Below are 15,171 nucleotides of genomic sequence, written 5' to 3' on the forward strand. Positions count from 1 at the left end.
CCCCTCCACCAGAAATCCCATCCCAGGATGCGGTCAGCACGCTTGGTCAGGGCTGCACGGGAAAATGGGCCTGCAGCCTCACGACCCTGACCCTGAACCTAACACAAGCCCAGCTGCAGGGAAGGGAGCAAAAAACGCTTCACAGACTGCCTTCACCTTCACCTTCCCTATGCAAGCTCGATGGGCAGCAAACGTCTCTGCAGCAGGTTACGGGAGGCCGAGAGCTCCACAGCCTGCAAGCCCCACAGCACCCATGCTCACCCTTCCCTCCTCTCTCTGCTCCCGACTGGAGAAGCATCACCAAGTGTGCCCCATAGACATGGGCGTCTGTCTCTTCCCACTCCTAAAAATCAAACTTCCCAAACTTTCCTGGTCTCGCAGTCCTCTTCAATTTTGAGAGCCAATTTTAAGGGGAGGCCCCCACATGCCCACCATGGCAGCCACCTCTGGAGCTCCGCAGCTCTGTCATTATTCATTAATTATTGGGACTGGGCTTTTGTCTTTTGGGGGGGGTGCAAGCCAAGGGGAGGGTCAGCCCGCACATCGGCGGGAAGCCCCGCGGGCACCCCGCGTGCCTGCGGTTTCCGCCCGCGCCAGCGGGGGCGCGCCGGTTCGGCCCCGAGGGGGCGGCCGGCAGCGGGAGCGCGAGCGGCAGCGGCCCCTGCGCGGGGCGGGCGAGCGGGAGGCGGGGGCCGGGGTGCGCCGCTCCCTCGGCAGGCAGGCAGCACACAAAGAGAAACGTGACACGTTTCTTCACCCGGGCTGTCTGCTGGAGAGGTCCCGGGGAAAAGAGGGGGAAAAAAACCAACCCAAAAAACATAAAAAGAGGAAAAAAGAAAAGAAAAAACCCACAACCGGGGAGGCGAGGCGCGGACGGCCGAGCCTCACCGGCACACGTTCCCTCAGAAGCCCGGCCCCGAGCCCTCCCCGCCTCGCACTTCTATGCCCGTACGGCGAGGCTACAGGTTGTTTGTTTCTAATTACGCGGGGGGGGGGGGGGGGGCGCGGGTTCCGCGGCCCTGCGCGGCGGGAGGGTGGCCCCCGCGGAGCCAGCCGCGGCCGCCCCGCTCCTCCGGGCGGCCCGGTACGCCGGGTTGGGCAGGCGCAGCACTAACTCCGGCCGGGGCACCGGCGGCCCCGGGCCGCCGAGCTCGCCCCTCGTCCCCACCCGCGGTGCATTTTTGGGAGCCGTGCCCCAAGGCGCCAGGAGACCTGACACATGTCACTCCCGCGGCCGCGCCGGCCGCGGCCAAACTTTCCCGCGGCGGCAGCAAGTCAGTGAGCGGCGGCGGCGGCGGGAGGGGGGGAGCTGATGGAAGCAGCAAGTCACACCGGGGAGCGGGGGGGGAAGGGGAGTAGCACTTACCGGGAGGAGACACCGTGCAGGGCGTCCCGGCGAGCTGACACCGAGAGAAAAGGGCGCCCGGAGCCGCACGCCGCCGCGCGCACATGCAAAGTCTCTGCGGGCGGAGCCGCCGCCGGGACGCGCGGGGCCGGGGGAGCGGGGGGCGGGCGGGCGCGCGGGGCCCTTCCTCGCGCGCGGAGCGGCGGTGTCTCTCGCCCCGCCGGCGGCCGGCGCTGCTTCGCGCTGCCGGTGCGGCGCCGCGCTCCCTGCCGCGGCGTGCGGGTCCGCCCGAGCGCGGAGTGTGCGGGGTGCGCCGCTGTGTGTATGTGTTTTGTTGGGAATGCGAAAAAAAAAGGGGGGGGGGGAGAGAAGGAAAGAAAACCCCGCCGCCGCCGCACACACCGGCTGCTTCGGAGAGGGGAGTGAGCAGCGAGCCCTCACATGATCGCGCAGTAGCCTGCACAGAAGTGCTAATAACGCGCGGGGGGGCGGGGGGGGGAGCAGCGGAGGGGGATGGCAACAAAAAAAAAAATGTGCGGCGGGACGCGCTGGCCGTACCCGCGCCGCGCCGCGCCTCCCCCGGCCGCTCCCCGCCGGAGCCGGGACCTGTGGCCGCGGCGGGCAGCAGGTTCACCTGCTATGTCAACAAACACACCGTCGGGGAAGTTGTTTGCTGGCGGCGGCCGCCCCCTCCCCGCCGCCGCGCCCCTCCCGCCGCGCCCCGGCCCCGTTAGGCACAACGACTTTAGCAGACGGGCGGAAAACAAAGCCGAGCACCGTGCCGTGCTGGCAGCCCCGGGGTGCCGCGGGCCTCGCGCGAAGGCAGGCCGGGGACGCGTGTGGGGCGGCAGCGTGGCCGGACGGGCCTCGCTCCGGCGGCAGCTTTGCCTGGGAGACACGCGTGGGACCACAAACTTTCTTCCTCTTTCTCCCCCCGCTCCCGCGGGGCATTTCGGAGCAAGGTGCAGGAGTCCGCCCGCAGCGGGGACTCGCAGCTCTCCGCGTGCCCAGGGCTGCCGTTTGCCCACGGAGAAACATTTTACAGTGATGTCCGAGTGGGGGAGCGGGGCGGGGAGGAGCGCTGGCACGGCGGGCAGCGGGGCACAAGCCGGTGCCGTTCTCACCCGTCCCCGCGGCAGATCGCGGCCGCTCAGTTCCGGGGGTGCGCCTGTGAGGAAGGACTTGCGCGAGCGCGGGGGCAGCACGCTATGCTCGCGAGCGGAGCGCGGGGTTCGTTATCCCGGAGCCCGCCAGGACACGGCGCGGAAACACCGGCCCCGCGCTCCTCGCGTGGGACGGGACGGGATGGGATGGGATAGCCGCCCGGTGCTCGCGGGGGACCAGGATCAAAGCGGCCGTCACTCGGCGTTAACCGGCACCGCGGTTGTTAAATTAAAACCCCTGCAAACTTTGCCCCCCGGTGCTCGGCAGGAGGCTGCCCGCTCGCCGCCTCGCCGCTCCCGCCCGGGGACGCCGGCGATCCCCGGCGCGGGCACTACCGGGCGCTCGGCGCCCGGCGGCACCGGGCGGGGCGGGGGGAGCCTCTACCGCGGAGGCGGAGCCGCCGCAACTCCGGCAACTCGGAGGGGTCCCCTCGCGGCGGCCCCCGGGCGCGGGCAGCCCCCCGCCCCGCCGCGCACCCTTCCGCCCGCCCGCGGCGGCGGGGCCGGGGCGGTGGCGGGGCCCGTGCGGGGCGGTGGCGGGGCGCGGGCAGCCAATGGGGCGCGGCCGGGTTCGCGAGGTGAAAGTTCACCGCCGGGGCAGGCTCGCGGCGCGGCCGATGGGTGGTCGTAAAATATGTTTATTTCCTACTCGCCACTCTTTTGTCTCAACACCCCCTTCCCCCGCCCCGACACCGCACGGGTTACCGGGGAACCGCCGGCGCCCGCGCCGCTTTGCGAGCGCAACGGTTGCGGACGACATCCGCCGCGCACCCCTCGGGGCTGCGGCGGCGCGGGACGGAGTTTCGGGGGGCAGCCGCCCTCCGCGGCTCCGCGCCCCGCGGGCCGGCCTGGCGGGAGGGGGCGAAGTGTGCCAGCCCGCAGCCGCGCTCCCCGCCGGCCTGCAAACGAAATCGGGCCTCGCAGGCTCCGGCCGCCGACGGGCTCCGCGGGCCGGGGCGCCGAGCATCGCTGGGGCGCAAGTTGCGCAGCCCGGAGGCTGCCGCTTCACTCCCAGTGCGGGCGCTGGCGGTCGGGAAGGGGTGCCCCGGGGGGAACGGCGGCTCTCCCTTCGGAGCCGTCCGCGGCGGGCGGCTGAACGCCGGTATCGGCGGAGCACGCCGAGCCGCGCACTTGTTGGCTACAGAGCCCGCAGCACCGGACCCGCGGAGCGGTGCGGCCAGCGCCGGCTTCCTTGGGCGGCGAACGGACGCGCCGTCCCGGGATGGGCGGCACACCGCCACTCCCGGGCTTGCCCTGCCGGGCTGGGCTGGGCTGGGCTGGGCTGTGCCGTGCCGTCGGCGGCCGCCGCCGTCGGGCCGGGCCCCTCCGCTGCCTCGAGTTCCTGCAGTGCTGCCAGCGCCGTCCCTTGGCCCGGGCTGCGCTTTGTTCCACGAATCCTTCCCTTCAGAGGGCACGCTGACCGGGGCAACAACGCACCGGGAATCGCACGGCCCTTGGCTGCTTGAATGCCTCGGCGGTGCTCACCGGTCCCACACAAATTTAAAGCTAAACAAACAAACAAACAAACACTTTCCCGACTTTTTTTTTTTTTTTTTCTTTTACTGCGGCGCTAACGGTGTAAAATACAACTCGGATTTCTAATGAAAAAGCCTGATGCGTTTTATTTGTTCCTGTTTACGGTTCGAGATTTCATCTGCACAATTGTATTTCTCGCTTGAAATAAACCGCTTTGAAACCGTCTTCCTTTAATTAATTTAACGTATTTTCTCCGTGCAGCTGGCAGCGTTGGGTGTCTATCAGGTTGCCATTTCCATTAGAGTTGTTTAGAAAGCGAACAGGAAAACAAACGGGGTCCTCTTCTAAACAGGTTCGTTGCCTCTGTCACCTCACACAGCTCCCGAGACACTTCGCGAAGAGCAGAAAATGCTCGTTTTAACCGAAGTCAAACCGAGGAGAATCTGTATTGCAACATCAAAGCGAAAGGAGACGTTGCAAAATTGGTGGAGTTACACCACCATCTGTCGTTAAGCTTCGGGACTACAAAAGTTCAGACCTATAATAAATCTTAATGAGAGGTGGCAACTTTCTTTCTTTTTGCTCTTTCGCCCTAGAAACCTTGCCATTCCATTTCATATACCTGTCCTCTGCGATGCTGAATCCTGAAAAGGAATATATAGAAAACACAAGTTGGAATGGTATCTGGGAAGAAGGCTGTGAAGTCCTAATGAAACCTCTCATTACTCTTAAAATTTCAAGAGCTGTAAACAAATCCTCAGCAGAAGCGTTAAATGATTTTATATTACCTGGTGTAAACATGGTACTTGCTTTGTCCATGTAAGAGCTTCCCAGCAGACTTCAGCTCTTCCTAAATTCTTCTCTTAAAGGGAGTGCACATGCCAATTTGCTATAAGTATCGAAGGATCAAGAAGGAAGGAGTGTTTCCTTTGGGATGCTTTGGGTCCTGGGGTTCCCCGTGTTTCAGAGGCCAGTTGTTACTCATGCAAACAGGGATCCTCACAGAAGCCCAAGGTGAAAACCAGCGAGTTTATCATTATTTTATCACAGTTCCTATTTTAAGGCAGGTGTGGTATAGTAACTATTAATCCGAGTGGGTTGCTGTATGGAGTGCTTACCATTAAAAGGCAATTTTTCAAGTCAAGGTTGTTTCTCTTCCACTGTGGAAATTCACAGCTTTTTGCCTGTCTTCAGCCTGACATTTTGCAAGTGCTCACAGACCTTATACTGTAATTAGCACTAGGCATTTCCCAGTATTACTGCGAGGCGAAGGTGGCAGTTTAACACACTCATTCAAATGCTGTTTCCCAATGTGATTCCTTGTACCAGAGAAACTCCCTTTCCTATATCCTACCAGTAGCTGTGAATACTTGGAAGGAAAGTTCCACTTTTAGCTCGTTGACATGTCAAAAGAGAGAAACTCATTTCTTCTGAAGCTGTATGTCCACTTTCCAGGCTATCTCATAAAATGTGGGATTATGCTGCAGGCAATAAACACTTTCAGCATTCCCTTGGCCATCACGTTATTTTCATGTTATTCTGAAAAGAAAATAAATTAAATTTTCTACCTTCTCTATAGTCAACTAACCTCTCATAACCAACTAAGCTCTTTCAATCAACACTAAAAACTAAAGTTTCTGAATTGGTGAGAAAGGTATTTGACATTCATTGTGAAAATAAATCCCATGACACTTTCTCAGCTTTGAGAAACAGATAGGTCATTACAACCAGCTACTGATTTAGGAACGTTTGGTAAAAAACTTGTGTCCAAAAATTTGCTGATGGTTTTAGTGTTTGCACTGCCTACAGTTTTATATATGTGTAATTAAGTGTGATTTCATTTTTTAGTTATTCAATAGACACTATAGCAGTAACCAAACAAAAAACAAAACAAAACAAAAACCCAAATAATTAAGAGTTGCTGGAGAAAAGAAAAACAAAGTGTGGTGCTCTAAGTTGTCTTGCTTGACTTGGAACGAATCGTGCCCTGAACAGTACGGGCAGAAACAGCGGGATTACACCATGCCAGTCTGATTTCTTTGATATAGGAAGTAAACAGCTGTGCAGATCTTTTATTTGCTTTCTGTATTGGAAAAGCATGTCAGAATTTTTGACATTATATTTGGCATCTACACATAAAGATGACCTATACAGCTTTCTGAATTCTTTTTCTATTTTGTGGCCAGGTTTATAGAAATATACCATGCTGACAATTCAGATCCTGGTCCCCATCCATTATTTGCATATGTGAAAATCTTATTTAGACAAAGGTGAGGAAAGTTTAAGACTTTAAGCCATTTCCAAAGTATAACCCAGGGAGCAGTATCACAAACATACATAAACAAGTAGTTGCACGAGTCCCATGAACAGCTCATAACTTCTGGAAAGTTTGGCATCTGACCTGTATGGTGCTGCTAAAGTTTAGGGATATAAATCTAAGACTGCAATCTTCCAAATCTGTGTTTAGCTCCTGAGGAGTTAACATTGATAAGGTGCCAGTAAAATTCCTTAGGCTCTTTAAGATACCACCTCTGAAAATACTCAAAATAATGACTGTCACAGTTAGGCTGAAAAGCTCAGTGGTTTCCTCAGCCTAACCAACCTCCTAAAGCTAAGCATCCTCTGGGCAGCTGAGCATTAAATTGTCATTAGGTAAAATTCCCAACCAGTCCTTAAGAGCAGCAACTGACCCAAGCCTCCCCTTTCCTTGGTAAGCATCCCGCCTGCTAGGCTGTGTACCCCCGCTGCTGCTGCTGCTCCAGCCAGTCTTCAACCCCTGTTCTGCAAAGTGACACCATAGCCCTGCTCCAGACCAACCAAAATGAAGGGCTTAGGTCACGGTCCTGGGAGATGACTGATGGCTTAGGCCCCAGGAGGGTCTAGAAGCCAATTAGAATAGCATACTAATTTAGTTATTTTATACATATATAAAAAAAGACATTGCAGCAACTCCCCTTTGCTGTCATGTTTCAAACCATATGTGAGAACATCTGCTGCTTTTACAAAATGGACATATAAGCACCATCTCCAAAAGAGGATTCAGGACTTTGAATGGCAAAACAGCAGTGCAAGGCAACCCCAAGAAGGGCAGCAGTTAGGAACATGTAGTCACTTTAACCTTTCGTGCAATTGCTGCGAACAACACAGAACACTGACCACTCTGCATTTCTCACTCTTAGGTTCCCAACTCCCTCAGCTTGATGCAAAGGCAGCCCAGATACCCGTCCTGTGGTTACAGATTATATGGGATGGCGTGTAGGGGCCAGGTAAGTCAAAAAGCAAGCTCAGCAATGAAAATGTGGTCATGAATATAAAGCAATGAGTCTTCACGAATTCCATCCAGGTCCGAAGTCCAGCCTTTCCTTTTATATCTTGTGCTCATTTATTTGCATTTTCCCCCTTCTCAGTTTCCTTGGAGCCAAACTTAAGAAATAGGGACTTGGAGAAACTTTTCATAAAGGCTGACATAAACCTTCCTGACAGGCAGATTTTTCTCTTGTATTTGTTCTGTTGCTTCTGCTCTCCTCTTCCAGCTGTAGTACTTTCTCACCCCTCAGAAGAAGGTCGTGTAGAAGCATCTCTGCCACAGGCTGTGCTCCAGTGGGAAGCGACACCTCCAGATGAACGGCTCCAGCCTCACTCAGAACAAACAAGGTGTGTGGGTTGGTAGAGGAGTAGTAAATGAGTGGGCTTCTTGTGGTAAAGCAGCACGAGGCCTCTGATAGACTTGCCCCATGAAGTCTTCATGGGGCTTGCTGACGGGTTATGGTTTGCTCTCCCAGAGCAGATATTTATCTGCTAGAACCTGGATTTTATGGAGGAAACAGACAAGGTTCTGTTTCACAGGAGAAAACAGGGTCAATTCTGTTCTTTTCCGCCCCAAATGCAATTTTCAACACTGATATTAAAGTATGACTTTGTAATACCAAAAGAACATACAGTTATTTTCTCTTTCTTCTTAAGCAAAAAAAAAAACCAAAAAAAACCCTGCTTACATTTAGGGAAATATATTTAGTAACCAAACAACAGTTACAGCGGTATCTGGACGATGCCTTCTTTTGGTACCACAGACACAAGGACCATGTTAAAGATGCAAAATTCCTTTCAGTTTCATGACGTTTACACATCTGTAACAACATTCCAGGCATTCTGGAAATTTTGTCAGTATTTAGGATTAAGGGTCAGAGCTGTCTTTTTAGAAACCATTTCTATGTCATACACACAAATTAACATGTATTAAGTAGTCATCTTTCTGCCCACAAGCACTTGTGTAGAATTCATTGGTTTGGGAAGTAAATTGGAAGCAGACCATGGATGTTAAAAATATGGTTCGATACAGGAGTTTTATGCTAGTCAAACACTAAATAAACAGACCCCTTTTTAGGTTTGTTTAGGAGGACTGTGGGGACACAACCTCAGAAGATATATTTTTAAGGCAGTAGAGATACCGCCCTATAGATGTGAATTACAGGGTTCTGTGATACAGGAGCAGCAGAGTAACTTGTTTTCCAAATTTGTACAAAACTATAATCAAAGAAATGACAAAATACTACTTGCTTCCTCAGCATACTACTCGTCACTTTCCTTCTACAGTAAAACCTGTTTTTTAATTGCTGCAGCTAAACAGCCAATACAGCTAGGAGAATAATCAGAGAAATTTCAGATCATGCACTGTCAACACAAGTGGATATCATAGAGCTGCACTTTAGTCTGTCAGTTATTTTACTCATTGTGTAAGAAGCAAAGCAGTAGGCAAGGATAAGTGACTCAGAAAAAAAGTACTTTTTTAGAACAAACAATTTGTAAGGAAAAGAAGTATTGTCTGTAGGCTTAGACAAGAGTATGAAGGCAAGCAGTTTAACAATTTTATACCCATTTGTTAAAAATTAATTTTTAAAGAAATCATTTTTATTTACACAGTCTAATTTTTTTGTGGTAGACATAATTTATTTTCACAGTAACAAACTGCAACTACACCCAAATCTTTCTAGTAATTCACAGTTCCTGGTTGCAGTTGAAGGCTGGAACCATAGTAGCTCCAGTGGCCCATATTCCCAAGGATGAGGCACCAGCTGAAGTTTAATCTAGTATTTGGAAAGCATGTTATGGAGTCAGCTGCTTGAACCATATGCATCCTCCTACCTCAGTCCAACCATCCAGCAGTTTTGTGCTGTGTTTGGAGTGCTTTCTTCCTAAAACTTGGCAGCAAGCATCTTAGCCATAGGAGAGAGGCTGACATTTTCTCATTAAGGGAACAATTCTTCCATCCATAAGTGTCCTTCATGTGTCAGACAAAAGGAGTCACCACTTAAGGAACTGAAACAAGTGACCACTGCATGCTAAAGAAAGAAGTAGTCACCTTTTAAATAAATCAGATAATCAAAGGGTACAGCTGAATCTTGAAAATCCGGTCTTTAGAAGTACTTAAATGTATGCTGACCTCTTAAAAATCTCTTCCAGTTAGAAGTGGTACACACATTGAAATCTGGCATTCTTCTTTACTGCAAATCTACCACTGCAGCATCATGTTGCACTGTGTGGATGCACCAAACCCCTTTATTTTGGACTTACTTCAAATCCATGTGGAAGAACAGAAAAGCAGGAAGCACCCAATTTAAGAATTACATGTACTACACATACCTATGTCTGCATGGTATTAGGGGACAGTGACATGTAAGGAAAACATGATCACAAAATTAAAAATAACAAAGAGAAAGCAGAATGGTTTAATCACAGCACACGATGAATAAACAGTTTTCCATTTTAGAGCAACAAAAAAGGACAATGAGCAGCAGTTACAAAAGCTAGAGATTTTAAAATAAATAGGCACAGATAATTGATATTCAAGAGTCTTAAAAGAGTGGGATGAGGTTTTGCACTTCAGCATTAATATAGATTTCCAATAAATCTGGGAAAACAAAGGAAGTTCCAAAAGAAAGGAAGAATGCAAAAGCTCTAACTGTATTTCTAAGTGGTAAACAGGACAGCATGGATAGGCTTGTCAATCTGGTATCAGTCCCAAACAATGAATGAAATACACACTAAAGTGATGCATGGGAAAAGGGAATGCAAAATGTGCAGTGGGTATTTGTTGGGAGGGCCTGAGGGTGAGACAAAGAGCCTGTGTTGATAAAAAACAGCACTTCTAAAAACCCACAGGGATCATGACAGATAATCAACTGAACAAAATCCTTGCTCAGGCCTCAGTGCAAGGCTGTGATCGGAAGGAATGTATGTCCACAGTCGTAGAGATGGCTGAAACCTGGAAAAGGCTAATGGAGAGTAACAGAATTCAAACAAATTTGAAAACATGTATCACAGTATCTACAAACCAGTATGTTTTGATAATAGAGCGGTCTTCAGTGTGGCAGGCAATGTATAAGAGATTCCAAAGGATGGCGTCTGCAGCAGGGCAAATTCAGACGAGAGCGCAAAGGAACATTTTTAACAGTAAGACTGTTCTGGACAGTAAGACCATCCTGGAATAATTTCTTACATGCTGTCAGGGGTTCCCCATCACAATTAATTTTTAAATCAAGTGTGGATATTTTCCTATAAATATACCATCATGAAAATAATAATTAATTCAGGAAAATTTCATAGGCTGGGTGGTATAGGTGTTAAGGCTCCGTGATCACAATAGCCAGGTCTGAGTTTCTAACCTATGAGCAGTGTTGACATTTGAATTGTCATCACCAGATACTTAACACCCCATGAAGATAAATGAGACCATCCATACCATTCCTTTAAAAATTCAGGAACACTGCTATATTGGATTGCATATGGGAAGATGTATTCATAAACAAAAAGGAAATATTTCTAAAGGAAATGTGTTATAGTTATTAATATTTAAGATTTCTATTTCAGTAGCAGTTAACACTTGCAAGTTGAGGACTCTGTTCTACCATGCGCTATAAAAAATCTATTTCAGTTAGTTTAGAACGGATCTTGCAGCACATTTTGAAAACAACAGTTATTTGTAGCCAGGGAACTGACATAGCCATAGTTGTTTAGGGTACTCATCCTATTACTATGAACCACTGATCCACTATTTCATGTGGCATGCATCACTTTATTAGAGCACGGAAAAATTCTGGGGTCAAAGCCTAGCTGGATTCTGTCTTGTAATTATTCTCGATTCTTTATTAATGTGCTGAAGCAATTGTGAAAATACAAGCATGAAAGTACTGACAGCACATTTGCAAGTATTTTGTGGTTTGTTTTGTTAAACAAAAGGTGTAAAATTTACAGTATTTGGTATTCCACAAAATATCTGTGTAGCAGTAGTATTGTTGGTTTTGTATTTGACTTCTCTATAACATCACACATAAGAGGAAAATTTTACAATGAAACAAAGGATCTGGCCTCTCTGGTAAAGCAAGGGATGTTCCTCACAAACTAAAACTATGAGTATTAATGTACTTTTTTTTTTCTTACTTTTTTTCTTCACTCCCCTCCCTCTTATCAAATATGAGTGAAGACTTGAGTGCTGGGTGCAAGAATCTGCATTTGAACTAGGCTGAGTAATCTCTATGTGTGTCGTTTTCTTAATTGCTTTTCACCGTCTTGTCCAAGGAACACTTTGCAAGGAATAGCTGCATGGGCTATGATGTAATGAGATCTTGTCAGCTAAGCAAGACCAGACCTCAAGCTTAAGCAAAATAAATTCATATAGACTCTCTGCCCCTTGACCCAGCTGTTTTGTAGCCTTTGACAGTAAAGAAACTTGGAATCTGGTCACAGATGCCAGTGTAAAAATTCCCCTGGCTGAAGGGAACTGTCAAGCGGTGTAAAACTAGAGAAGCTGGTTCCCACTGCTTTCTGTCTTATCCAAAAAAGCATGTTAAGCTAAAGAAAGGATGGGAAATTCAGAGGGAAGATGAACTGTATCTTTATTGTGATGATTTCTGGCCAGCATATGGTCCCTTAGGGACCAAAGCCAGCTTCATAAATTAGAACCATATAGGGTTCACAAACTTGTTTTATGCTGTAACTTCAACTGAGGAGCAAAGCAAGACAGGACAGGGCAGGCTGAGAAAGAAGAAGCTGTAACTAGTTCTGACAGACACGCCAACATTTTCCCTGTGCACATTTTGAAGAGCAGCAAATATGTCCTTCTATAAAGCTTTTTGCAAAACCAGAATAGTTTGTCTGAGAAAATTACAGAAATAAATATGTTTACATATATAGAATATGTATATATGTAATATACATATATATGAACATACATATATGCAATAATATGTATAATTAATAATAGATCTGAATAGCACCAGGGAAAATAAGGATTACAAATTAGAAGAAGCACATATCATGTATATAATATTTCTAGTAAGAAGTACAATTTACTTATCCTTTTCTATCCACTGAAGATTTCTCTCTCCTCTCACTACTTAATGCTTTTCACTAACAAATTGTTATTTGAGAGTAGTTGGAGGGACAGTGAGTCAGTGAAATCTTGAGATTATCTACAGTCTGCTTACTTTAAATATGGGACTGGTATACTGAGTAGGTATCAGTATACCAGTAAAATCTGTAATTCTCTGTAGGACTTGGTTAAATGGCATCTTTGGCTAAATATTTTTCTTTCAACCAAACCTTGTAGCTTAGGAGTTTGTGTTTGGTTTGGTTTGTTTTAACAGAACTGTAAATTTTGGTGTTACTTCTCAATTAAAACTAATCATATTATGAATTTCTTTGGTAAGATATGAGAAAGGATGTTCTAACGAATAGCTGGGATTCAGGAGGACTGGTGTTTGCTCTGGCACTGATGTTCTGTAGCCTACGTTGCCAAAAAGGATAGTTTGAGGAGATTTAATTGGAATTTCTAGGTTTGCAAAGATAATTTAAAACTATTTAACCCAGTCTTTGTATATGCTCTCATAATACATGTATTAATACAGTATCAGTGACAGGTTAATGTAGAACAAAGAAAAGACAATTCAGCTTTACACAACAAGTTCTTGAACTGTGGCATTCAATACCAAAAGATGGTGTTAAATATCTTTATTTTAAAAGGTTTGGATAGTTTATGACCAATTGCAACTTCCAGATTTATAACTGGTGGGAAAAAAGTGAGCATCTTCCTTACTCATCTCTGTGGGATTCAGAAATGTATCTTACCAAGATGTGGCTGAGAATTATACCGTTCTCATGGGAATTTGCTTTGAAAAACTCTTCCTCTATCGGCTGAAACTTAAGGCATTGACCATTGCCCCAGGTAGATCAACAGAGCTGGGCCGTCAGTGCCTACATCTGTTCCAAGAATCATAGAATCATAGAATCATAGAATCATAGAACAAAACAGTGACTGAAGGTCCAGTACATAGGGTCATCACCCACACCAAGTGATCAAATCACTTGCAAATAGTATCAAGATTACTATGGCAAATATATTTAACATAACTAGATCTCTAAAAAATTAGCATTTCAGCCTGTAATTAGAGAGTGGAGCCTCAGTGCTGGGAAGCAGTGCTTCTCAAAAAGAGTTGGGGATCAGAGTTCATAGTCATCTGGGTATAATTTCCCAACGTGACACAGTGCACAAAATGTCTAATATGAGCTTAATAGATAGGCATCAGAGGAATAATGAATGAAGATAGGTGTCAAGAGTTATTACACTGTTGTTGTATTTAGCACTGATGAAATCATTACTGGAATATTTTGTCCAGTTCTGGGGTCCACGGTTCAGGAACATTGTTGAAGAAGTTCAGAGAAGAGTCACAAACATGACCTGGGGACTGTTAATCATGCTTCAGGGTAAAAGACTCAAAGAGCTTAATCTGCTTAGTTTATCAGTTGAGAATACTAAAGATTGATTTGGACCTAACCTGTAAGCTGTTACCATGGGGAATTATACAAGTTTGATTACAGACTCTTAAATCTAGCAAATACATGAAATTAGCAATAATGTAAGGAAGTAAAATAGTAGGAAAATCTGGACAAATTTATGGTATAAATAAGGGTGCATATTTTTGCCAACTGGAGTGAGCAACTTCCTAAGGTCTGTGGCAGATTCCTTCTCAACAGCAATTTTAATATGTTTTTCTAAAAGACAGTTTGTAGCTCTAACAAGAATAAATGTAGGCAGCTCTAACAGCTTGCTTTATACCATAGTACTTCTGATTTTATCATCTACAAAACAGGTGGAAATACTGAGCTTTGGGACCTTGCAGCTGTCAAAACAGATGCTTCCAAATGTATCGGTACAAAACCTATGAGTCTAAGGAATTAAAAGAGTCCTTACTGGTAGCATACCTTTCTCTGAACAAGGGTTTTAGAAGATACTACTGTATTTAAAAGAAAAAAAAAAAAACTTCAGAGAAACTATAGGTATACAATTGGAAGCTTTGTTTTCCAAATATTAAACTAGTTTAAGTGTATAGTAGTGTATAAAGTACTAATAGTAACTGTATAAGTAAAACCTGGCACTTTCATATTGCTTTCCAGCAAGAAAATCTCATAGACAACACTTAATGAGTCAAGTCACTCAGAAATCCTGTGAAGTTAGTAACTACTATTATTTGCATTGTACAGAGGACAAATTGAGAGACAGAGAGTGCCCAAGATCAGAGAGGAATTCTGGGACTTGTCTGGAAATGAAACAAAAGCCTTTTGAGAGCAGTTCCTGTGCTTTAACCAACTTTTTCTTTTTTACCAAGCAAGCTGTAAAGAACCTGGCAGGTGACATTCCTATTCTTGTGTCAGTATTGATCCAATCCTGTGTCCCATGCCAAAAGAAACTCTGATGCTGAAAGTGCTGTCTCTTTCCAATGACATATAGAAAGTAAAGTCTTGAGCTCTTATACTGTGACTTATTCTCATTGCACTCGTACACGGAAGAGGTGATACTGATTTTGGTGTCTTGTCAAAATTCCAACTTGGGTAATTAGTTTATTCTTACCTAAACTCCTTGAATTTCCATATTGATGATACTTTCCATATACCTCCCTGCAGAAAAGAATACCTGTACTATTACAACTAAAAAGTTTGCAGTATTAAATGAACCAAACAGAAGAGCAATATAACATGTCTGCCACTTTGTAAAATATAATCAGGAAAACTGATTAGTGGTGCACCCCTGATTTTAAAAGGGTATAAATAAAAATAAATTTTAAAATGAAATTTTAGTGTAAGACTGTCCTGTGCCCCAAATCTAAAATACAATTATTTTTTTTTATCCCTGTT

The 15,171-nt window shown here is 46.9% G+C and overlaps 1 protein-coding gene across 1 annotated transcript in view; it reads right to left on the minus strand.

Annotated features, from left to right (window-relative positions):
* Window positions 1-1,650, minus strand: part of FOXP2 (forkhead box P2) — a 415,715-nt gene extending 414,065 nt beyond the window's left edge. Inside the window, exon 1 of the mRNA XM_030479870.2 lies at window positions 1,367-1,650. The gene's annotated coding sequence lies outside the window, so the exon portion shown is untranslated. The remainder of the gene's footprint in view (window positions 1-1,366) is intronic.
* Between the last annotated feature and the right edge of the window lie 13,521 nt (window positions 1,651-15,171).

This window comes from Strigops habroptila, chromosome 3 (genome assembly GCF_004027225.2).
Source record: "Strigops habroptila isolate Jane chromosome 3, bStrHab1.2.pri, whole genome shotgun sequence".
NCBI classification, from domain to species: domain Eukaryota; kingdom Metazoa; phylum Chordata; class Aves; order Psittaciformes; family Psittacidae; genus Strigops; species Strigops habroptila.